Source organism: Macaca mulatta, chromosome 3, assembly GCF_049350105.2.
Source record: "Macaca mulatta isolate MMU2019108-1 chromosome 3, T2T-MMU8v2.0, whole genome shotgun sequence".
NCBI lineage: Eukaryota > Metazoa > Chordata > Mammalia > Primates > Cercopithecidae > Macaca > Macaca mulatta.
This window is the reverse complement of record NC_133408.1, coordinates 196,393,691-196,412,705: the sequence shown is the minus strand read 5'-3', so window position 1 is coordinate 196,412,705 and position 19,015 is coordinate 196,393,691. Positions and strand designations below refer to the sequence as shown.

The following is a 19,015-nucleotide window of genomic DNA, read 5'->3' as shown; positions in this document are numbered from 1 at the left end:
AGGATGATGGAGGGGAGGCTCCGCCAGGCGGCCGAGGACCCCAGAGGAGCCGGCCCTGCCCAGGCTGGGTTTGGACGCTGGGCTCCCACCAGGGGCAGAGCGTTTGTGGTTCCTCGTTACCGGGTAACGTGAACCGGGAAGGGAACGCAGAGGCCGCGCGGTTTGAGTCTGAATTTTTGGGAGGCCCCCGCCCAGCAGTGAGTTGGGGGAAGACGGGGCTGCTGCTGTGGGGCTCTTGGCCTGACCAGGGGCCGCTTCTCTTCCTGGACAGCTTCAGAAGCTTCATTTCCAGAGTTCCCGCCCTTGACTTTAATTATTTAATTAAAAAAAATTTTTTTTTGAGACCGAGTCTCACTCTGTTGCCCAGGCTGGAGTGCAATGGCGCCACCAAAGTGCTGGGATTACACGGAATCCACCGCACCGGGCCGTCCTTGACTTTCAAATGTTTTAATTTTTGCCAGCTTGTCAGCTGAAAATGGCGTCTTGTCATTTAGTTCCTGATGAGAGTGGCTGTCTTAGTTCACTGGCCATTTGTATTTACTCCTCTGTTTATGGCCTTTGTCCGTTTTCCTTATATGTTTTAGGAATTTTTTAAAATATAAAATTTAATATAAATGTAAAGTAGAGACAGGGTCTCCCTGTGTTGTCCAGGCAGGTCTCAAACTCAAATCCCTAAGCTCAAATCCGAAAGTATTGGGATTACAGATATGAGTCACCACACCCGGCAAGGAATTCTTTACAAATAAAAAATTTTGAATAATCCTGTGTATCTCCTATGTGCAAATATTTTCGTCTCTCAAATATTTAAGGTACTTTAAAAAAAAAAAGGAATTTTTAATAAGCGTTATACTCTATGTACAGAGTCCAAAATTCAAAAGGTGCAAAAAGATATAAATGAAAAGGTCAATTTCCATGCCATGCCCATCCACAAGCCACCCAGTTCTCCTTCCATGAAGCAGCAATATCGTGTTCTCAAGTGATCTTCACAACAGATTCTATACTCAGTGAAGTGTAAGTGTGTGTGCTGTGTCTCATGAGCATTAGTTTACTAAACACTGTTCCACATCTTGCTTTTTTCATTTACCAATGTATCTTGTAGAGCATCCTGCAGCAGAGGGAGGGACCAATGGACCTTCCCTGCCATCATCATCTCTGCCTGGATTATTGCAAAGGACTCTGTCTGGTCTCCCCACTTTCATCCCCTCAACCCTTCAGTATGCTCTCAGCATAGCAGCCACAGGCATGCTTTTAAAATATGACGATAGGACCGCGTGGCTGCCTGCCGGCTCACTCTCCAGGAATCCTGGCCTTCCTGCTGGATCTGCCCTCACCTCCTCATCTCCTGACCCTGTCTCCCCTCTCTTCCGGTGCTTCTCCCTGCTCCAGTGCGGGCACAGGCTCCTGGTCGTTTCTGAGCCCAGCCTTTGCTCAAATGTCTCAGCGAGTCCATCCCAACGGCGGCCCCGTTTGAGGCTGCAGCAGCCTCAAAATCCTGTTTCCTGTCATCCTGTTTCCTTGGCACTTCCCTCCCCGTTTGACTTATGTGTTTGTTGTCTCCTTCTCACCAGGGCACGACTTCTGGTCTGTGGATTTGTCCCCAGGGTTAGTGGCACTCGGTAAATAGACGTGAATGAATGGATGCTTTGTTATTTTTTATTGGCTGCAAAGTCAGTGATGGAGAGGCCGTCCATCATTTAGTGACGCAGTCCCTGCTGATGGTTTTTATTTCCCACACATTCATACTAAAAAGATGCTGCAGTGAATAACTTTCCACACACAGCATTTCATGTGAGAGTACAGTTTCAGGGATATATTCCTAGAAGTGTGTGAATTCTGAAATTGATGATGTGTGTTTTGTAAATTTGATAAATATTGCTGAAGGACCATCCATGGAAGTCACACCAACGAATGAAAGTTATGAAACTTATCTTTGCCAATTTGACGGAAGGAAAAATCTCATTAAGTTGAATTTGCATGTTCCTTAGTAAAAGTGGAGCTGACCATCCTTCATATGCTTCTGAGCCATTTCCATTTCATTTCTGCAAAATTGCGATTCATATCCTTTGCCCATTTTTCTATGGTTTATGACAGTCTTTTCTTACAGAAGCTCTTTACATATTAAAGAAATTGGCTCCTGTTCATGACATGTTGCAAATATGTATTTTTCTCTAGTTGACTAGTTTTATTTTTGTTTTTTTGCCATGGATGATTAAAATTTTTTTTTGCATTGTTAGAATTATCAGTCTTTTATGACTTCTAAAGTTTTGTATTATACTTTGAAAGCCCTTCCCCACTCAAAGATTTTTTTTTTTTTAAAGTTTCCCCTTTCTTTTTAGAGATGAGGGTCTCTCGATGTTGCCCAGGCTGGAAAGTAGTGACTCTTCACAGGCGGGATCATAGCTTACCATGGCCTCAAACTCTTGGGCTCAAGTGATCCTCCCACCTCAGTCTCCTGAGTAGCTGAGATTACAGGCGCCAGCCACCATGCCTGGCTCCTAAAATACTTAATCTTTGACCAATGTATTTTTTATTTTGATGTATAAAACAAGGTAAGACCAACCTAATTTTTTCCCCAGAAAATGTCAATGCCAGTACATTTTATTGAAAAATCTACCTTTTCTCCACCAATTTGAAACACCATCTTGATAATACAGCAAAGTTTTTAAAATGTATTTGAACCTATCTCTGGGCTCTCTATTCTTTTTCCTAATCTTCCTGCATGTGTATGCCTCAGTGCTATACTGCTTTAACTATTATGGCTCTATAACATAGTTTAATATCAGTCTTCTCATTCCTTGTTACTCTTCATTTTCATAATTGATTTCTTTAGTGCTTTTGTTTTTTTAAAAATAAACTTTATCTTTGTTTTTATATATTTTTTGGACACAGGATCTTTTTTTTTTTTTTTTTTTTTTTTTTTGAGACGGAGTCTCGGTCTGTCGCCCAGGCTGGAGTGCAGTGGCCGGATCTCAGCTCACTGCAAGCTCTGCCTCCCGGGTTCACGCCATTCTCCTGCCTCAGCCTCCCGAGTAGCTGGGACTACAGGCGCCCGCCGCCTTGCCCGGCTAGTTTTTTGTATTTTTTAGTAGAGACGGGGTTTCACTGGGTTAGCCAGGATGGTCTCAATCTCCTGACCTCGTGATCCGCCGGTCTCGGCCTCCCAAAGTGCTGGGATTACAGGCTTGAGCCACTGCGCCTAGCCTGGACACAGGATCTTGCTTGTTGCCCAGACTGGAGTGCCATGGCATGATCGTAGCTCACTGCAGCCTCGCCCTTCTGGGCTCAAGTGATGCTCCCTTCTCAACTTCCCAAGTAGCTGGGACTACAGGTGCATGCCACCATGCCTGGCTAATTTGTTTTATTTTTTATTTTTAGTATAGAGGAGTTCTTGCTATGTTGCCCAAGCTGGTTTCAAACTCCTAAGTGCAAACGGTCCTTCTGCCTCGGTCCTCCAAAGTGCAGTGATTACCAGTGAGAGCCATTGCACCCAACTTAAAAAGCGAACTTTAGAATTAACGATCATCCATGAAAAATCCTGTTGGTATTTTTAACTGGGGCTGTGTTTAATTTGTAGACTAAATTGGGAATAAAAGCTAGAATATTTATGATGTTAAATCTTCCTCTCTAAGGACAGTATATACCTTCCATTCATTCAGACAGTCTGTGTTCTCTTCATATTGGTTGTGCATATGTTTCTTGCAGAGTTTATTCTCAAGTGTCTTATCACTCTGTTTTTGTCAATGGGATCATTACATTTTCTAATATGTATGAAGGCTGTATGCTCATCCAAAAATCTGGGCCTCTGTTATTAGAGAATATGAAAAGAATGGACATCGGAGACAGTCAGATTTCCCTGTCCTAACCTTCTCCTTTCCAACTTTTATCTGGCTTGTTTTTCTCCTAATTACCTCGCTAACTCTTGCAGCACAAATGTCCTGGTGTCCTGGGCTCCCTGTCTTGGAGGAGGAGGAGGGAGAGGGGCAAGGCCTGGAAAAGGCAGGGGATGGGGGCCCCTGGCTCAGAGGGGCATTTCTGATGCCCGAGAGGATGTGGGACTTCCCGTGGGCAATGTGGGAGGAGGTGAGGGCTTCTGAATCAGCCTGGCACATGGCACAGTGACCTTGCCTGGCTGGAGTGGACGATGGGTGTCAGGCAGAAGCAAAGCCAAACTGGGCAGTGTGAGCACATGTCCCACCTGCTGTGGACAGAAGCTGTGCAGATGGTTTCCCAAGCCTCAGCCTCCATCCTCACAGCAGCCAATGGCTTCCCAAGCCTCAGCCTCCATCGTCACAGCAGCCAATGGCTTCCCAAGCCTCATCCTTTGTCCTCACAGCAGCCACCATGTGAGGTGCAGGCCACGTCTTCATTGTGCAGGGAAGGGCTCTGAAGCACAGATGGGCACAGTTCTGCCTGAAGGCAGGCCCTGGCGTCCGTCCGTCTGTGGTCTGCGGCGGTCCAGGCTGAGTCTCCAGGGAGCTGGGGGTGTTTGGAGCAGGGAAGGGACCCAGAAGGAAAGGGGGACTGTGGAGTGAGCAGGAAGAATGGGGGCTTTTTCTGTTTCCTGGGAGCTCTGGTGAGGTTTGCAGGTGATGAGCACCCCCATGTCCGTCCAGGAGCCGCAGGATCTGCCAAGGGAGGCTGGAGGGGTCCTGAGACCCTTCGCTATCGGAGAAGAGGAGGCAGAGGGTGGCAAGGGCGGTGAGCATAGCTTTCTTACCCACGCCCAGGGGAGGGGAGGCATCGGGAGAATGTCCTGCGTGGGGGAACTGTCAGAGGGAAGGATGACATCGCGCCCCTGCACCTCCAGCCCCCAATAATGTGAGGATGTGCCAAGTTAGGGACATGAAGAAAAAGGCCTCACTCCTCCTAGCAGATTTCCGAACTGAGGTGAGGTCTGAACTGGTGGAAAGATGAAATTTTGATTTAAATCTAGCTGGACTTTTTAAAAAAAATCTGCAAAGGATGCTGTTCTAAAGCTCGAAAGTGACTGAAAAAGCTCTGCGATGCACCTGGGGTGTCGTCTAGAAGTGGGGAAGGAAGCTCTGGCACAGACGTTTGGGAAGTGTGGGGAGAGAGGAATTCATTTCCCCCCATTCAGAGGGCCAGGCACAAGTTTCCGCTGAAAACTTTCCTGCCTCTTGCAACCTAGATGTCCAGACACCCACAGCCCCACATCTCACTGAAAACATTTCCATCTTCCGGGTCAACAGCCGCACTTTTTGTGGTGTGTAGAAATGAAATACAGGGGCCCCCAGCACCCGGTGTGTTGGGCGCTGTACAGGAGTGAGCGTTGGCAGGAGCAGGGGCTCGGCTCACCACCTCAGGGTATTGTGTGTACACAGGAGTCAGGAGTAAGTCACTTTCCGAGCCCCTGAGGCATGTTTTAGAGCTGGTTACTCTACTATTCCAATGCTCCTGTTCTGCCTGGCCTTTGTCTGCAGCCCTGCTCCCTTCCCTGGCTGTCACCATTCCAGGAACTGCCCTCCTGTGCTCTACACCACCCAACCACCTGTCCCCGCCCCAGACTGTGGGTGGGAGCCCGACCTGCACTCTGGCTGTGCTGGAACAAAGCATCAGGACTTGGTCACCAGCAGCAGCTGACCACAGTCTGCTCAGGCTGCTGGGAGACCAGGCTGTGGTCGGGAGTTCCCAGGGATCACGCAGGGCCAGCGCCTGCCAGGAACCTGAGCTAGGTAGGTGGGGAGTAGTCGTGAGCAAGACTTAAGGCCTCACCCTGAACAGGAAGGTTCAGGAAGGACCAGTGGTGCTGCCAAATGCACCGTGTGAACACAGAGTAGTCAACAGCGCGGCCCTGGGCTCTCGGGCTTGGGGCGAAACCCTGATCTCCCCATTTCCAGCCACGTAGACTTGCTCACCTCTCCGGTCTCGGTCTATCTGTGGAATGGGATGTGGTGGTGGTGCCGGTGCCATGTGGCTGTTCTAAAAATGCTCTTGTTTCAGCTTGGAACTTACACCAGCCCTCCCTATGCTCCCTAAGTGGCTGCTGTGCTGGGCCTGAGGGCCGCTTGCTCCTTCCCTCACTGTTCCCACGCTGTCGGCGGCCCTCAGAGGTCTTCATCTGGGGGCAGTTGTACTCAGACATCTGCGGACTCAGGCTCCACGAGGGCGCGTTCTCCTGGGGTCTCTGGTCCTTGGTCTGATGGTGAGTCTTTCAGAGGCTGAAGGGTGAAGGGCTCCCCAAGCACCTCCCCACACTACTCGTCCCACAGGACTTTGCCACTCAGTCCATGGAGAGGAGCCTCGGGGGAGCCAGGATTCCCGCAGCTCCCAGCCCTGGGAGGAGGGTCCCGGCCCACCACACCTTCAGCTGGGGCCCGTTTCTGGGTGGCCGAGCGTCAAGGCCGCCAGGTGAGGCAGCAGAGTGGGAGAGCTCTCCTTCTGCCCGTCCTCATGCCTGGCGCCCGCTGCCCTGGCTGAGCTCTCCGCGCCATAGACCAGGGCCTCGCCAGGGATTGCGTTGCTGGAGCTCCCGGAGCCCAGGCCCTGCTTCAGTCCTCCTGCAGGACTCACCGGGGAGAGGGAGCCCACAGCCTTGCTGCCACCCCACTCCACGGGAACCACATGAATTAAATTCGATCCCTGCACCAGGTGCTTAGCCTGGGTCTGGCCCACAGAGCTGCTCCGTGGTCAGGAGTGAACTCCCTGAGCAGCTGACCTGCACGAGTTTTCTGTCTGCGCTCGTTCCCTGAGGCCTGGCTAGCGGCCGCTGGGCCATCTGCACTGGTTCTGACCTCCTGGGGTGGAGGTTTCTTTGTTCTGAAGCCAGGACTTCTAACACTTTGTGGGGGATTTTTCAACCCAAGATCCTAATGTGGAGGCCTAGTGTGAGTGTCTTGGCTGCTCCCCATTTGAAAGACCCCTGCATCTGTGACCCTGCAGATGCCAGCGCACCTTGTCACCCAGTGGTGCCTCGTCACCCAGTCGCGCCTCGTCACCCAGTTGCGTGGGAAAGAGTCCTGTCCCCATGGTCCTGGGTAAAGGGGCCCGGAGTGGGGAAATGGGAGGCTCTGCCACCTGGCTGGACAGGTGAGGAATACGAACATGAACCAGCGCATTGATGATGCTGAGGTCGGTTTGTCGGGGGCAGGTGGCACACACTAGAGTCTGAAGGCAGCCAGAGTGCTGGGCATGAGGAGACGTGCGTGAGACATGCGGCTGGCGAGGTGGCCAGGGCCAGGCGTGAAAGCTCTGCCAATCCAGGAGTGTTTTGTGTTCATTCTGGGAGCAGTAGGAAGCATGGCCATGTTTTGGGTGGGGCGTAGGTGAGGGTGAGAGAGGGACAGTAACGGCTTTGCCTTTTCAGCAGGCCACCCTGCAGCTTGCAGGACCTTGCAATCCAGGTGGGCGGGCAGAAAGCTGTTGTATCTGAGAACTTCCCCCAGCCTGGAAAAAAGTGGCTACTTGGGGCTCTGATTAGAACAGCTCTTTAAAAATAACAGCGCCGGCTGGGCGCTGTGGCTCACGCCTGTAATCCCAGCACTTTGGGAGGCTGAGACGGGCGGATCACGAGGTCAGGAGATCAAGACCATCCTGGCTAACACAGTAAAACCCCATCTCTACTAAAAAAAATACAAAAAAAGAGCCGGGCGTGGTGGCGGCGCCTGTAGTCCCAGCTACTCGGGAGGCTGAGGCAGGAGAATGGTGGGAACCCGGGAGGCGGAGCTTGCAGTGAGCCGAGATCGCGCCACTGCACTCCCGCCTGGTGAACAAAGCGAGACTCCCTCTCAAAAAAAAAATAAAAATAAAAATAAAAATAATAATAATAGCCCAGGCCGGGCTCGGTGGCTCATGCCTGTAATCCCAGCACTTTGGGAGGCTGAGGCAAGAGGATGACTTGAGCCCAGGAGTTCAAGACCAGCCTCGGCAACATTGGCAAAACCCCATATCTAAAAAAAAATACAAAAATTAACCAGGTATGGTGGCACATGCATGTGGTCCCAGCTACTGGAGAGACTGAGGTGGGAGGATTGCTTGAGCCCAGAAGGCAAAAGTTGCAGTGAGCTGAGATCGTGCCACTGCACTCCAGCCTGGGCAACAGAGTGAGACCCTGTCTCAAAAAAAAAAAAAAAAAAGCCCAAATGATCTATTAAAAGTAATATGATAAACAATTTAAAGTATAACTTGTGGTGAGGTGTGGTGGCTCACGCCTGTAATCCCAGCAATTTGGGAGGCCAAGACGGGTGAATCACCTGAGGTCAGGAGTTTGAGACTGCCTGGCCAACATGGTGAAACCCTGTCTCTACTAAAAATACAAAAAGTAGCTGGGCTTGGTGGCGCATGCCTGTAATCCCAGCTACTGGGGAGCCTGAGGCGGGAGAATTGCTTGAACCTGGAAGATGATCTATCGTGCCACTGCACTCCAGCCTGGGCAACAGAGTGAGATTCTTTCTCAAAATAATAATAATAATGAAATGTAACTTTTAACTCAGGTTCACAATTTTTTTTTTTTTTTTTTTGAGATGGAGTCTCGCTCTGTGGCCCAGGCTGGAGTGCAGTGGCGTGATCTCGGCTTACTGCAAGCTCCACCTCCCAGGTTCACGCCATTCTCCTGCCTCAGCCTCCCGAGTAGCTGGGACTACAGACGCCTGCCACCTCACCTGGCTAGTTTTTGTATTTTTTAGTAGAGACGGGGTTTCACCGTGTTAGCCGGATGGTCTCGATCTCCTGACCTCGTGATCCGCCCGTCTTGGCCTCTCAAAGTGCTGGGATGACAGCCTTGAGCCACCGCGCCCAGCCAATTTTTTTTTGTTTTAATGCATCAATATATTGGTCGATTACCTTAACACATTTAATTTTTTTTCTGGTTGCAAAGATAATTCATGATTATTATAAAAATTGAAATGTTACAATTATGTATATAAAATTTAGAGGGAAAAGTCCACCATAAGCTCTTCCTTCCAGAAATGCATATCTTTCTGGATATGTGATGTGTATATTAACTTGCATTATGGTTTTTTAAACCAAAATAGGATATACTGTTTCTCATGTTCCCGCTTGCTTTTGGTCATCTGGGTCCTGGCTACCTGGCGCAGGGGCCCCAGGGTAGCAGCAGCCGTGCACCTGCAGGCTATGAGAAGTGCAGCCCCTCAGGCCCTCCCCAGACCCCGAGGCAGAGTCTACATTCTCAAAGCCTCCCTGGATGATTTGCTTGCACACTGGAGTCCGAAAGTCTGGATCCCTCACTCTTTTCAGTGGCTTTATGGGTGTGACTTATGTAACCAATCCGGTAACGGTGAATATTTGATTGTTTTCTTTTAAAAACATAATTTGTTTTTGTACTATTACAAAACGCTATAGTAGGCCAGGCTCAGTGGCTCACGCCTATAATCCCAGCACTTTGGGAGGCCGAGGCGGGCAGATCACCTGAGGTCAGGAGTTCAAGACCAGCCTGGCCAATGTGGTGAAAACCCGTCTCCACTGAAAATACAAAACTTAGCTTGGCATGGTTGCGCACGCCTGTAGTCCCAGCTACTAGAGAGACTGAGGCAGGAGAATCGCTTGAACCCGGGAGGCAGAGATTGCTGTAAGGCAAGACTGGGCTACTGCATGCCAGCCTGGGTGACACAGCGAGACTCCATCTAAAAAAAATGCTATAGTAAACTTCCTTTTGTGTATTTTGCAGGGTTGTGCAAATTTCACAAGAATTTCCTTCCAGAAATTGCTTAGGGAATTTTTTTTTTTTTTTTTTTTTTTTTTTTTTTTTTTTTTTTGAGACGGAGTCTAGCTCTGTCGCCCAGGCTGGAGTGCAGTGGCGCGATCTCGGCTCACTGCAAGCTCCGCCTCCCGGGTTCACGCCATTCTCCTGCCTCAGCCTCCGGAGTAGCTGGGACTACAGGCGCCCGCCACCACGCCCGGCTAATTTCTTTTTTGTATTTTTAGTAGAGACGGGGTTTCACCGTGTTAGCCAGGATGGTCTTGATCTCCTGACCTCGTGATCCGCCTGCCTCGGCCTCCCAAAGTGCTGGGATTACAGGCTTGAGCCACCAAGCCTGGCCGGGAAATTATTTTTAAATTTAACAGATAATGCCAAATTTCCAACCCGAAAGCTGTGCCGGTTTGCACTCCCAGGGAGAGTGCGCACCCATCCCGTACCCTCCCTATATGGCATGACCTCAGGCGGTTTCATCTTTCCCACTGACAAGAGGTCAGCCTCCTGGAGAGGGGAGAAGCCCTGACTCCACCGCCCCCAAGTCCCCCAACTTCCCCTTCTTCAACGTCCCATTCCCCTCCTCAGATCATTCAGTGGCTCCGTGTGTAGCCTGAGAGTCCAGGGCGAGTCCTACCTGGAGGGCCGGGTTCCTTCATGCTCGGTTTAGGCCCATTCCGGACTCCTCCTCCTGCACCAACACATACATTGACTACTTCTTTTCAAATTTTTTTTTTTTTTAAGAGACAGGGTCTCACCATGTTGCCCAACCTGGCCTCAAACTCCCGGACTCAAGTCTCCCCAGTAGCTGGAACCCCATGCTGCCACAGGGCAGCACTCGCATTGGCGCCTTACCTGCCCTCTGGCTGGCACCGTCTCCGCCCTCTGCCTCTGCTTTGCTGGGTGATGGATTCCCTGCTTCCCGAAGCAAGGGGCCTCCTCTGTCCTCTGCTCCTGTGCCTGGTGCCCTGATGGGTAACCTTAATACGGAACTCTCTGTGCTCGCCTCTGTCTCCCACACGAGACTTTGAGTCTAGCCCTCCGATTCCTATTCAACTGACTACAGTTCACATTTCTGCCCTGGGGCCTATTTCAACTCCTGGCGCACAGTCAGCACTCAGACGTTTGACGGACAAGCGAGCAAACGAACAAATGAATGAGTAAGTGCCTTAGAACACTCAAGGCAGATACGTGTGGGCAGAAATGAACTTTCAGAGGCCGCCCCGCCGTAGCCTCAGTCTTTTCCTTTTGCAATATTAATTGTCTGTGGAATGGCTGAGCCAAGAGCTGAAAGTTCATCTTTCTCTCCCCGGAGCTTGGACGGCACCAAGCTGTAGCAGTAGGGTCGTATTCAACATGGAGAAGGCCATTTCTGTGGGAGATGCTTCCAGTGAAACTTTGGAGTCTGGGCTGAGCTTGTCGACAAGGGTCTTGAGCCCGTTGTTTATTAGAATTTGGCTGCGGGGTTAACTCCTCCTCTGACACCGTTCATCCCATTCATCAGATGAGTAAGGAGTTGTCCCCGAACCATAGACCTGGGCTGACATCTCTTGCACAGTAAAGAAAAGGAAAAATTCATAGTTTTGTGTTGTGGTTTTCAGTATTTTTAGTTTACAAGCCAACTGTTTATCACATTAGGACATTGATCTATAAATAAATTTGAAAGCAGTGATACATCTGGGCCTTCGCGGGCCTCCAGTTGAGGCAATGATCTATAAATATATTTGTCTGTGTCATTGATCTTTTATTATTAATGTTGTGGCTTTCATTATGGTTATCAATCTTACCCTGATTACCAAAGTCCTTGCAAAACCTTTGTTCCCTGACCAGGCCTCGTTGGCCAGTTCTTACGCATTTGACTAACATAAAGTTACATCCAGTACTGGCTGTATTTCAGAGGCATCATTCATTTTCACTAGCTCTTTCTGTTCTTTCTATACACTTTCCTCCTTTTGAGTGTATTTTCTATTTTCTAGAGGTGCTCCCCTCATTTGTAGCGAATGCTACCTAAATGCCCTCAAATTAAGAATTGCTACATTTTTGACGTTTATATACTTCAGCTTCTTGATAAAAGTTATGCCTATTGGGGCAGGGCATTGTAGCTCACACCTATAATCCCAGCACTTTGGGAGGCCAAGGTGGGAGGATCACTTGAGCCCAGGAGTTTGAGACCAGCCTGGGCAACATAGTGAGAACCCATCTCTACAAAAAATGCAAAAATTAGCCGGGTGTGGTGGCATGGGCCTGCACTCCCAGCTACTTGGGGAGGCTGAGGTGGGAGGATCCACTGAGCCTAGAAAGTGGAGGCTGCAGTGAGCCGAGATCACACCACTGTACCTGGGTAACAGAGCAAGACCCTGCCTCAGGGGAAAAAAAAATATGCCTGTTTTGTTAGTCGTGTAAAACTTCTCATTATTTTTTGTGTCTATGCCAAGCAGTGTTGTGCTCTCGCAGGGTAATCTTACATGGAGGTGGTTTCCCATTCACATTCTTGCTTGAGAAGATTCACCCTAATGCCTTGTAATTGCTGCTGAGTTAGCCAACATTGGGCCGAGGGTGTCTGCTGCTTTTACAGGACTTATAAAACTCTGTTTTTTGGCCGGGTACAGTGGCTCTTGCCTGTAATCCCAGCACTTGGGGAGGCCAAGGTGGGAGGATCACTTGAGGCCAAGAGTTTGAGACCAACCTGGCCAACACAGTGAAACCCATCTCTACTAAAAATAGAAAAAAATTAGCTGGGTGTGGTTGCTCCTGCCTATAATCCCAGCTACTTGGAAGGCTGAGGCATGAGAAGGCATGAGAATGGCTTGAATCTGGGAGGTGGAGGTTGTGGTGAGCTGAGATTTCACCACCCGCCTGGGCAACAGAGCAAGACTTACCTCAAACAAACAAACAAACAAACAAACAACTCTATCTTTCTATGTGGCTATGTTACTCAGGCCTAGAGCAAACTAATAGAATTTGAATGTAGCTTTTTCAAATTGCATAAGATACTACTTAGTATAATCACTGGCTAAAGTCACCTCCCCTTCGATATTACTCAGATCACAAACTAAGTCCAAACACAGAAATCCTGGCAATGCAACACCCAGGTGTATTTTATGTTTTCTAGATGGAAAAAGTGTTTTCTTATTATACAAAGTTCAAAATAGGCCAGGCATGGTGGCTCATGCCTGTAATCCTAGCACTTTGGGAGCCCGAGGCAGGAGGATCGCTTGATCCCAGGAGGCAGAGGCTGCAGTGAGCCGCGATTGCACGCCACTGCCCTCCAACCTGGCCAACGGAGCAAGACCCTGGCTCAAAAAGAAAGAACAAAACAGTTCAAAATAAAAATTGCAGACCATTTAAAAAGTTTGAAAGAGAGGCCGCAGCGGGTCCTTCTGTGGGTGCCTCCCTGTCTCCGGCTGTCCGTGCCTGTGATGCCCAGAGTGAGGGCCTTTCTCTCTGGGTCCCAGGGGGCCAGTGGGGCCAGCCCCGGAACAGCACAAGTGGGCATCAAGGATCAACAGCCCAGCTTCTTCTCCTCTGCCGGGCCCAGCCCACTCTGAGGGCTGCTGCCCATGGGGTGGCCTCGTCCTTCCACATCCTCACCGCAGGCTTTACCTCCCTGTCCCGCACCAGCTCGATGCAGGGCTTCTCAGTTCCACTCCCAGGCAGGTGACTCGCAGGAACATCTTTGTTTCTGTGTGCAAAAGAATCTGACTTACCACAGCAGCTAACAAACAAAACAGCGAAACTCTAATAATAACCAGTGGCTACTCAGACACAAGCCGTGTGGAGTTCTCACTTTGCCTTTTTTTTTTTTTTTTTTTTTGAGACTGAGTCTTGCTCTGTCACCCAGGCTGGAGTGCAGTGACGCAATCTTGGCTCACTGCAACCTCCGCCTCCTGGGTTCAAACAATTCTCCTGCTTCAGCCTCCTGAGTAGCTGGGATTACAGATGCACGCCACCATGCCCAGCCAATTTTTGTATTTGTAGTGGACGGAGGGTTTCACCATGTTGACCAGGCTGGTCTCAAACTCCTGACCTCAGGTGATCTGCCTGCTTTGGCCTCCCAAAGTGCTGGGATTACAGGTATGAGCCACCGTGCCCGGCCCTCTCTCTTTCTGAAACCAAGCTGGATTTCTCCTCCTCAACCTAAGGTTCTTTCTTCAACACACACAGTTTTGGAGAAACAAAGGGGAGGAGGCAATCATCCTCCATTCTTACTGTCTTCCTGCAACCCTCGGTGCCAGTGCCCGGGAGGGTGGCTGGTGTGAAGGTGGCGGCTCCCTGAGGATTCCTGCCTAGTGAGGCTGGGGAGGCAGGAGCCATGCCCTGAACGCGGAGAGAGGAATTCCCCAGAAGAAAGGGGTGGGAGCCAGAAGACATTGCTGCTGCTTCCTGAGGCTCATTCTCCTCTCCTGCAGCCGTGGCCTCCCAACGCAGGCTCCACACCTGTGCCACTGCCGCCAGCACAGAAGCCCCAGCCTGCTCCCGCCCTTGCCACGTGGCCAGCGCCTTCTCACACAGCAACCTGGCCGAATCCCACCTCCCTTTTGAAATTGCCCTGGAGTCTTGGGTCGGGTGCGGTGGCTGATGCCTGCAATCCCAGCACTTTGGGAGGCTGAGGTGAGTGGATCATGAGGCCAGGAGTTCGAGACCAGCCTGGCCAACATGGCAAAACCCTGTCTCTATTAAAAATACAAAAATTAGTAGGACATGGTGGTGGGCGCCTATAATCCCAGCTACTCAACAGGCTGAGGCAGGAGAATGGCTTGAACCTGGGAGGTGGAGGTTGAAGTGAGCCAAGATGGTGCCATTGCACTCCAGTCTGGGCGACAAGAGCAAAACTCCGTCTCAAAAAAAAAAAAAAAAAAAAAAAAAAAAGAAAAGAAAAAGAAAAAAAATTGCCCAGAAGAAAATTGCCCTGGAGTCTTTTTTTCGCCATTCTCTATCTCCCCATGCTTGGAAATTATCTTTTCAGGGCCTGGCATAGGGGCCTTTAGAAAACACACGGTTGTCCATTGATTGGAGATGTTTTAAATTTGTACAAAAGGCTGGGCCCGGTGGCTTATGCCTGTAATCCCAGCACTTTGGGAGGCTGAGGTGGGCTGATTGTCTGAGGTCAAGAGTTCAAGACCAGCCTGGCTAACATGGTGAAACCCCGCCTCTACTAAAAATACAAAAATTAGCCAGGCATGGTGGCGGATGCCTGTAATTCCAGCTACTTGGGAGGCTGAGGCACGAGAATCCGGGAGGCGGAGGTTGCAGTGAGCTGAGATCATGCCACTGCACTCCAGCCTGGGTAACAGAGCAAGACTTAGTCTCAAAAAAAAAAAAAAAAAAAGTACAAAAATTGCCCAAGTTGGGGATCCCTGTTGTTTAGATGTCAAGGTTCATATGGGAAATTGTGTCTATTTTTCATTTTAATTATTTGCATTGCAACATTGTAAATTTTGGGGAGAAAGTTTAACAGGTCCTTTAAAAACATTATTTGTGTTCACTACCATGTTTAGGGTTGTATAGTCCGTTGTCTTGTACTAACCATAATGAACTTGGATAGATTTAGCACATAATGAACTTGGATAGATTTTAATTGTTCTGTGTCAGTCATAGTAAGGACATAACATTTATTGTGTGTTTACCATAAGACAAGCACTATTCTAAGCTTTAAAAAAATATCCACTCATTCAATGCCTCCCAAATTCCAGAAGGCAGCAATTGGTGTGGCCTAGAAGTAGAGTTGCAGATTCTGCAAATGGTGGACTCAGGAAGTGCCCACCTTACCAGGAACACAGTGCGGCAAAGTCTGTTGTGTGGTTTGGGACAGTCAGTTTCCTCAGCCATGAAATGAGGGTGTTGGCTGAATTGCCCATCTGTGGGGCCGAGCTAGGACTAAAGGGAGCCACCTGCAAGAGCCTCACATAACACAAGGGGTGTCAGTTATGCTGGTTACAAAAGGGCCCCTTTAAAAATACATATTTCAGTTGAATGATGAAGGATAATTAAAGTAAAACTAAAAATATATATCATTGTATTCATCCAGCAAGGCTGTTTGTTACTATTAAGTACTGTTCTTGTGTGGGTTTCTGTAACATTTAAACTGCATTTGAAGCCAGGCATTGTGGCACAGGCTTCTAGTCCCAGCTACTCAGGAGGCTGAGATGGAAGGATTACTTGAGCCCAGGAGCCTGAGACTACAGTGTGCTATGATCGCACCTCTGCACTCCAGCCTAGGTGACAGAGAGATACCCTGTCTCTAAAAAAAGAAATTAAGAAATAGGCCAGGCACAGTGGCTCACGCCTGTAATCCCAGCACTTTGGGAGGCAGAGGCCAGTGGATCACCTGAGGTCAGGAGTTTGAGACCCGCCTGGCCAACGTGGTGAAACCCCATCTCTACTAAAAATACAAAATTAGCTGGGTGTGGTGGTGCATGCCTGTAATCCCAGCTACTTAGGAGGCTGAGGCAGGAGAATTGCTTGAACCTGGGAGGCGGAGGTTGCAGTGAGCCAAGATTGTGCCATTGCACTCCAGCCTGGGCAACAAGAGGGAAACTCCATCTCAAAAAAAAAAAAAAAAAAAAAAAAAGAAGAGAAGAAAAGAAAATCTTTGTTCATCCTGCCTTTAATTCCTTATTACAAGACGTGAATTTTTATTCTTTTTTTAAGCGACAGGGTCTTGGCCGGGTGCGATGGCTCACGCCTGTAATCCCAGCACTTTGGGAGGCCGAGGTGGGCGGATCACCTGAGATCGTGCCATTACACTCCAGCCTGGGCAATAGAGTGAGACTCCGCCTCAAAAAAAAAAAAAAATTAAGAAATAAAAAATAAAAATAAAAATAAACTGCATTGGAAACACACACAAAAAGACAGAAATAATAACTTCCCAGAGAAAAGCAAGATTCGTCACCTGACAGGCGATTTTGTTAGAGATTGGATCTGCCTTGGGGACCTGGGAGTAAGGGGACAGAATACGGTGCTTTTCTTATCAGCAGAGAGTAGATCTTTAGCAGCAGTCATGTGGTGCTGAACACTAGCTTTTAAATTAGCTGCATTTTAAATAATACGGCTTAAAAATACACAACAATAAATCAGGAGATCATTGTAAATCACAGTCTCACATTACCAAGCTTCGTCTCTCCCTGGTGCAATGTATGATTAATCCTTCTGTTGCCAGGAAAGCGATGCTTCCTGTTGGAGAGATTGAGTGTGGATCTGAAAGTTCCCTCACCTTGGGTTCACTTGTTAGCACGGCTTTTGACCCAGCTGTCTGCTGCCTGTCTGAGGACCATGGAAACCTGCTGTCGTTCAGAGTGAAATTCTTATTGACATTCAAAGAGTAAACATCTACCAAGATACATTTGCTTATTTTGTCTTCTTCCTGGTGAGTTGGAAATACCTGGATTTTTGCCATAATAAAGGCATTTCTCTTTTTTTTTTTTTTTTTTTTTTTGAGACGGAGTCTCGCTCTGTCACCCAGGCTGGAGTGCAGTGGCGCGATCTCGGCTCACTGCAAGCTCCGCCTCCCGGGTTCACGCCATTCTCCGGCCTCAGCCTCCGAGTAGCTGGGACTACAGGCGCCCGCCACTGCGCCCGGCTAATTTTTTTTCTATTTTTAGTAGAGACGGGGTTTCACCATGGTCTCGATCTCCTGACCTTGTGATCCGCCCGCCTCGGCCTTCCAAAGTGCTGGGATTACAGGCGTGAGCCACCGCGCCCGGCCAATAAAGGCATTTCTCAATGACAGACACGAAACCACCACTAGATAGTAAGTTTTAACCCCCACACTGAAGAGTAAAATCTCCAGCATCTGCCTGTCTGGGGTTGGCTCTCGGGCAGTGGTCATTATCAGGATTTTATCCTAGAAAACAAGGCAAGTCTAACACACCGTTTCTCAGTTAAGTTTCCTGAAAACTAATTTATTCTCTTTGAGTAAATTATATATTTGATACTGAAATTACAGAAATATTTTACTGTTTAACTAGCGCACACTCTTGGGTGCAGAGCAGCTGGTTGGGAGTACTTATTGTAGAACTTTTCACAGCATTTATTGATCTGCCCGGCAAATGAATCCCTAGACAGGAACTGTCTATGGGTGACATTTTACGACCCCAATATAGATCCAAAGCTTTTAATGTACCTTTTGCCTTTATCATAATGTCACTAAAAAAATCAGAGTGGGTAGGAATAGCCTTGTGACATCAAACTGCACGTTTAACTATGTTAAGATGGATCTGACCTACTCAGCCTAAACATCTAAAGATTCTGGAATGGTTCTTTGCCAATCTGGTCCTATTGCCTCTGAAAGTAAATAAGCAAGAGCTGATCCTCCATGTTGATGATATAGGAACATGACTGAGTTCTCAGTAGGCCTCAAAGAGCAACTAAACGGACCGGTCAACCATTGTCAACAGAAACAGCAACGTATTAGTTACGCCAACTAACATCAAAATAGGTATTCTTGTCAGACCAATCCTGGCATCTAAATTGATCATACTAAGCAATGCTGAGGGCTGAACTCATAATATTGTAATGTCAAGAAGTACTGGCCAGGCGAGATGGCACACTCCTGTAATCCAAGCACTTTGGGAGGCTGAGGCAGGAGGATTGCTTGAGGTCAGGTTACTTGGAAGCTACACTTAATGGGTTTATATTCTAGAGGGTGCCAGACAGAAAACCAAAAAACTCATTTGCTTTTCAAGAATTTAAAAACAGGGCTTTTGCTTTTAAAGTTATTAAACCTTCTCATGGATGTTGGACAGCATTGTGATGGAGAGGCTGTAAATTGCACAAACTGATTGTTGTGTTTTTTTGTTTTGTTTTGTTTGAGATGGAGTTTTGCTCATCACCCAGGCTGGAGTGCAGTAGTGCGATCTCCACTCACTGCAACCTCCTTCTCCTAGGTTCAAGCAATTCTCCTGCCTCAACCTCCCAAGTAGCTGGGATTACAGGCACCTGCCATCATGCCTGGCTAATTTTTGTATTTTTAGTACAGATGGGGTTTCACCATGTTGACCAGGCTGGTCTCAAACTCCTCACCTCAGGTGATCTTCCTGCCTCGGCCTCCCAGAGGGCTAGGATTACAGGCATGAGCCACTGCGCCCAGCCCATTTTCTTTTTTTGGAGTACAATTTGGATAGTGGCTGTGGTTGCACATATCTGTACCTGTGTTAAAATTCATAGAACTATCATCCAAAAAAGTCATTTTTAACTGTATGATGTTTTACAGATAAAACTTTAAAAATGCATTTAGGCTAGGTGCAGTGGCTCACACCTGTAATCCCAGTACCTCCCACTGGGAGAAGGGGAGGAAGACGGCCCTGTCCCTGCAGGATCGTGGTCCAGGAATCGGAATGAGCTCCCGGG

General features: G+C 48.6%; 1 long non-coding RNA gene across 1 annotated transcript; it reads left to right on the top strand.

Annotated features, from left to right (window-relative positions):
• The first annotated feature begins 9,327 nt into the window (after positions 1 to 9,327).
• LOC144340038 (uncharacterized) lies at positions 9,328 to 17,007 on the top strand. Its single transcript, XR_013415760.1, has 2 exons — positions 9,328 to 14,278; positions 16,827 to 17,007. It is a non-coding gene; the product is annotated as an uncharacterized LOC144340038 (long non-coding RNA).
• The last annotated feature ends 2,008 nt before the right edge of the window (positions 17,008 to 19,015 follow it).